This window comes from Gossypium hirsutum, chromosome D12 (genome assembly GCF_007990345.1).
Source record: "Gossypium hirsutum isolate 1008001.06 chromosome D12, Gossypium_hirsutum_v2.1, whole genome shotgun sequence".
NCBI classification, from domain to species: domain Eukaryota; kingdom Viridiplantae; phylum Streptophyta; class Magnoliopsida; order Malvales; family Malvaceae; genus Gossypium; species Gossypium hirsutum.
Window position 1 is genome coordinate 15,916,131 of NC_053448.1, and position 6,557 is coordinate 15,922,687.

At 34.8% G+C, this 6,557-nt stretch overlaps 1 non-coding gene across 1 annotated transcript; it reads right to left on the reverse strand.

Annotated features, from left to right (window-relative positions):
- Nucleotides 1-5,968: 5,968 nt before the first annotated feature.
- On the reverse strand, nucleotides 5,969-6,075 carry LOC121224852 (small nucleolar RNA R71). Its single transcript, XR_005922595.1, has one exon. It is a non-coding gene; the product is annotated as a small nucleolar RNA R71 (small nucleolar RNA).
- Between the last annotated feature and the right edge of the window lie 482 nt (nucleotides 6,076-6,557).

Consider the following 6,557-nt stretch of genomic DNA (forward strand, 5'->3'; position numbering starts at 1 on the left):
GTTTTGCTCAAACCCAAAAATCTTGATCGTTTAATCAAATGTTTTATTTCATGAGCAAGATGCCTACTTAAGTTCATAAATGGATCTTAGTAGTTTGCAAAATTTCGACTCATTTCCTTCGACAACATAGCTAGTGGGTTGAGCCATGTAAATGGTCTCATCAATGTGGTCATTCAAGAATGTTGTCTTGACATCCATTTGTTAGATCTCATAATCGAGAGCAATAACAATGGATAAGAGTATGCGGATAGACTTGAGCATGGCTATTGGAGAGAATGTCTCATCATAATCGATGCCTTCTTTCTGTGCGTAGCCTTTCCCTACAAGTCTAGCTTTATGTGTTTCCACTCTCTTTTTCATTTATCTTTTTCTTGTAGATCCACTTACGCCTTATGGTTTTAATCCCAAAGTAAGTCTTCAAGTTTCCACACCATATTGAATTTCATAAATCCATCTTGGCATCTATGGCCTGTTTCTAGATCTTTGAATTAACGTCCTACATAGCCTCCTTGTAAGTGAGTGGATCATCATCCTTATGATTGAATTCCATTTTATAAATACTATCATCATAAACAAAGAAGTTCGGTTTCTTAGAAATTCTCCCCACTACGACGGATTCCCATATGTTGTTGATTGTTTGAAGGTTTTTCTACAACTTTCTCGAGAACTGAACTTGGTAATTGTTTTACAACTCTCAAAAGTTCCTCGAGTACCACTTTACTTCAAGGCTTAAACTTATCTATGTAGCTTTCCTTGAGGAAAGTAGAAAGAGTAAAAACTTTGATCGTATTATCTTTTGGATTGTAGAATAATCCACCATTGGTTCCTTTTGGATATCTTACAAACATGCACAATTCTGTCCGTGCATCCAACTTCTTTGCATCCTTATCCAGAACGTGTGCTGGACAACCCCATATTCGAAAGTAATTTAGAGAGATTTTCTTTCTATGCCACAATTCATAAAGTGTCTTACAAGCAGACTTGGTTGACAAATCATTCAGAATATAAGAAGTCATTTGTATCGCATATCCCCAAAAGGAAGTATGGAGTTGTGAATAGCTTAGCATTGAATGAACCATGTCAAGTAAGGTTCTATTCCTTCTCTCAGCTATGTCATTCTACTGTGGAGTGCCCGGCCCAATCAACTAGGATAATATCTCGTTCTCTATGAGTTATCCTAAGAACTCGTCAGAAAAGTATTCCTCACCTCAGTCAGACCGAAGATTCTTTATGGATAAACCTAATTGTTTTTCTACTTCAGCACGAAACTCTCGAAATTTATCAAATTTTTCGCTTTTGTGGTGCATTAGATACATATATCCATATCGAGAATAATCATCGATGAAAGTCACGTAATAATCGTAACTTCCTCGGGTACTGATGCTCATGGGACCACATACATTAGTGTGTACAAGTTCTAAAGGTTAGTTGGCCCTTGTACCTTTCACATTAAAAGATCTCTTAGTCATTACCTTCCAAGCAAGATTCACATTGTAGAAGACTAACTTCCTTAAGCATCCTTAAAGGACCATTTTTCACGACTCTAGTGATTCTTTCTTGGTTAATACGAGTCTAGTGATTCTTTCTTGGTTAATAGAGTGAGAAGTTTTAAGCTTTTTATTTACTATTTCAATTCGAAATATCAAGTAGTTATTTGGCTTTAAAAAATAGATATTTTTTTTCAATCCATTACATATTAAAAAATAATTTCTGTGAATAACAATCCCTTTATTGAATGTCATGGTATAACTGTCACAAAATAAACATGCTACAAAAATTAAATCCCTTTTAAAATGAGGTACATAAAATACATTCTTTAAAATAATATTTCTAAAATTATCAAAATGTAAATATAACTTCTTCTACTACTTCGGTTGAAACATAGCTCTCATCTTCGGTCCACAGCGAGAGGCTCATGTCACATAGACTTCTCGTTCTGAACCCATGTAAAAAAAGTCAATTGATTCTTCCACTAAGCAAGATTCAACCACAAAGAGTTCCATACCTTTGCCCTTTTCGGCTAGGTAATCCAAATACTCCTTGTAGTTTGATCTGAAATGCCCTTTTCCTGTTGTAGAAGAAACATTTGATATTTTTATGATCTTCTGACTTCTTAGCCTTCTTCCTATCCACACGAGGTGGAACCGAAGACTTTTTCAGTTTTTTTCTTTCCCTTAGCTTTTTGCTTCCCCTTATAGGACGATGGGCCTACAACTAAGTTTGCCTTAGGCTTCTCCTGAACTGACTTACCACCATTCAACATCAACTCATAGGATTGTAATTTATTCATGTGCTGAGTCAAGGTAAGCACATTGTTCCCCAAGTTGTAAGCGGCCCTAAAACTAGCAAACTCTTTGGTTAAGGATTTGAACACTGTTTTAGTCTGAGTGTTCATGTCTAGTTTAGCCTCATTATCTTCTGTTTCCCCAAAGAATTCCATAAACTTAAGCATATATTCTTTGACCGAAGTGTTGGGTTTCTACTGAGAGTTCATCAAATTTGTAATAGCGGATTGTCGAGCCAATGTGACATGACCTCTGGGCAAATCCTCCAAATTTGTCATGATCTCTTTAGCAGTACAAAAATTCTTGTGTTGCTTTTGCAACACACTACTCATACTCGCTAACATATAGCATTGAGCAATTGAGTTGGAATCTCTTTAGCGATTTCTCGCTTTGGGTTGACCTTTAGGAGGACATATTTCGTCAAGAACGAATTTGTGTTTCTCACAGCTGAAAACTATTAGCATGTTCCATTTCCATTCTCGAAAGTTATCCCTATTTAATTTATTCTTAGTAAGAATGCTAGTAAGAGGAGTAGGAGACATATCTGAATTGAAAAAAATAAAGATTCACTAATTACTATCTTTGTATTAAGCAAATATTTTCATTTCAACAACATATCAAGAATGTAGTATGATACATGCGTCTGGTATTAAAACTTTGAAAAAACATTTTTCCGTTGCTATGATCATTCTCACACTTATCAACCATGTCACCTTGGGGTCCCATGATTAACTAGAAAGAACATGGATTACATCCAATTAGTTCATGAATATTAATTCCTAAGACTCCACACGAACTAACGGCAGTTTAATGTTTGACCATCATCTCTAGCTTAAATATCGTTTCTTGGAAAACTATTTAATAAGAGACGATCTTGAGTGTGTAACCATTGACTCAACATCCATCATGAACATGCTTTCATTTGTGAGTCATATTGCGACAATCTTTTTGAAAGTCATGCATGACTAGTTTTCCTTCAAAGGAAATTTCATCTAGCGAACTCACACGACAAAGTTTACCTAGGGGTGCGGCCAGGGTAGGAATTGGGTTGAAACTTCATCATGCTATCAGTTAAGGACCGTCAGTGGAGGTCGTAGATCTTTTTCAAGGACCTTCTCCCACTCAATAGTTTTAAAAAAAATCTAAGGTTTTTATCCCAGATTTCTAGAATGATCATACAATAGTCCTAGTGGCATTCTTACCTAATCGATATGACATGTTTCCAATATATGCATTGCATGCTATGACAATATTATAATATTCACTTTCATTCATACACAAGATTCAATCAATCATAAAAATAAACAATTTTGATTCTCCACATTTTTTCTTTTAAGGGAAAAACTGAATAAGTGAAAGTGAATCGTGCACTAGGTAGGGTATCAGGAAAGGGAGGTGAGTCAAATTTAACTGCTTAAAAATCAAGCATTTCCTAGCTAGAGCCAATCCTAGAAATGCATATTCTCATTACCACACTTCTCAAAGTAATCAAATAACCTAAAGAAGTGAATAGAACAATACAACTAATAAATCTTGAAAATAGTTATATTTCTAGCCTCTAGATTGAATTAATTGTTTGTAATTAAGTAAATATGTTTGAAATTTTTAGGATATTTTTAGAACATTGCATAAAAAATCTTGGATTGTGCTATAAATGTCATTATTTATTACTAGGGAAGAAATATGTTGGATATTGTTGGTAGGAGGTGCATGATGGAGAAGAGAAGAGAGAAAGGAGAAAGAAAATGAAGGAAGTGAAAAATTGTCATGCAAAATGTTTGTTAGATTGCCAACAAGAATGCCATTGCAATTCTAGGAAGATGACGTAGCATTTAGTCCAGTCACTCTCAGCCAGTCTTACTTGTACTAGATAAACCACCCTAAAAAAGAGGAAACAAAAGGTGTGTGCTGAGAGGGAGGGACCTACCCTATAAAGGAAGAAAGAGAAAAGACACAAGGGGATAAGGATTTTGGGAGAGAGGAATTGGAGAGAAATTTTTCTCTGCATTCAAATTCTAGTGGAAAATTTTAGAGAAAAGAGAGGAAAGGGTAACAACTTACAGAGCAAAAATCATATATGCAAGGAAGGGGAAGAGAAATCTGCTTTAGGTTTTGCATCAAATTTCAGTATTAAAGTGAAAGCTGAAGTAGCGAGAGCTTCTTACAGTTTTGCCTTTATTTTCCGATTTGAACTTTGTGATTCGTAAACTTGAATGATGATGTTGAATGGTTTTATTTTGGATTTGAATGTCCAACCCATGAGCTAAATCTCATTGGGTTGGATGTTTGAGTGAATTTTTACTATCTTTAATGCCCATGGTCTGATTTTGAGTAGATTGCTATTTCATTCAATTTTTGATTATTTTAAATGCATGCATGTAAGCTCTAGACATAGATGATTATATGGCATGTTGTTAGATCTGATTTAATTCTGAAAAGATTAAACAAATTGGATTGTTATCGATTGATACATGCGAGTATTTGCAAGAATATTTGTAGCATTCTAGACGTAAAAGTTGTGATTTGTATACGGAAAGGAAGAACAATCTAGATATCATTCTTGAGTTCTGTAGACATACAAAAACTCAGAATGATAGCTTAAAGTCTGACTCTCGAAAGAAGTAGTCTACAGTAGTGAATCCCTGAGCAGTAGAATTGTCATGATTTTGCCAAGGCATTATTATGATATAAAGATAAAACCTGAGTAATTCCAACATTTATCATTCAACAGTACAAATCCTTCCCACTTATTCTTTGAGAATTGCTAAAGCATTTCAATTGCCTTAGTATTTTTTCATTCATAATTGATTTTATTAATCCATTCATCTCTCTCCATTAATTTGTCATCTATCTCTTTTGCATAGTTTAATTAGTCAAATTCATAGTAATAGCATAACCATTTTTTAATCAATTATGATCCCTGTAGAGACGATACTCACTTATCACTTTATTACTTGATTCAACGTGTATACTTGCACATTCGCATTACACATTCACACGCAACAAGTTTTTGGCACAGTTGCCGATGGATCGACAATATTTGTGAAAATTTGGTTTGTTATTACCTCTTTAATTTTGTTAGTTTAGCTTAGTTAGTTGTTCTGATTTTTGTTTTTTAGGATTTTTGTTGGTGTATGAGTAGAGATATTTTTGCACTTGAAAAGTATTCTTTTGATTTGGAAATTAAGAGAACCTTGAGAAGAAGGAGAAAAGAATTGCGAGAAATTGAAATAATTAGAAATGATCAGGTTAGAGAAGAGTCATTACATCATAATGGAAGGGATCTTGATGTTCCTTGAATAATAGATGACAGAAATAGACGCATCAGAGAACATGTAGTGCCGATCTTGGATGATCTAAACCCAGGAATTGTTAGGCCGCATATTTAAACTCAACATTTTAAGTTAAAGCCAACGATGTTTCAAATGTTACACACTGTAGGGTAGTTTAGTGGATTACCTACTAAAGATCCACGATTGCAGTTAAGACTCCTTTTGGAAGTTTGTGATTCATTCAAGTAGCAGGGTGTTCCTAAAGATGCCCTGAGACTGAAGTTATTCCCATATTCATTGCGACATCGTGCCAAACCTTGGTTAAATGCATTGCCGTTAGGTACGGTGGCATCTTGGAATGAACTTTGCCAGAGGTTTTTGCTAAGATGTAATTGTCCAAACATGAATGCCAAATTGAGGAACAATATTATGTCCTTTCGAAAATTTGAGGGTGAAATATTATATGAAGCATATGAGTGATTCAAGGAGTTAATTAGAAAATACCCGATGCATGGTGTCCAACATTGGACGCAAATGGAAATGTTTTAAATTGGATTGAATTCGCATAGAAGGATGGTGTCTGACGCACCTTCCAATGTGACTTTGCTCGAAAAATCATATAATGAGGCATATAAAATTCTAGAGAGGATAACATATAACGATTAAAAATACCCAACTACAAGAGTAGGGACCGGCAAAAGGGTTGCTGTAGTAAGGGAACTTGATGCGATTACTTCTCTAACAACTCATGTATTATCTTCAATGAATATGGTTAAAACACTGAAAAGACCAGCTGTAGTGCAGGAAATGAAAACAGTAGAGTTTGTAACGCCCCTAACACTTATCCGTTGCCAGAACAGGGTTACAGAGCATTATCAGACTTTTCAGATCAAATACGAACATTTCATATCATTTAACATACACATCAGAAACTAATCATAATCACTCATATTTTCCCTTATATGAGCCCTCGAGGCCCAAAATACGCATTTGAAATAAA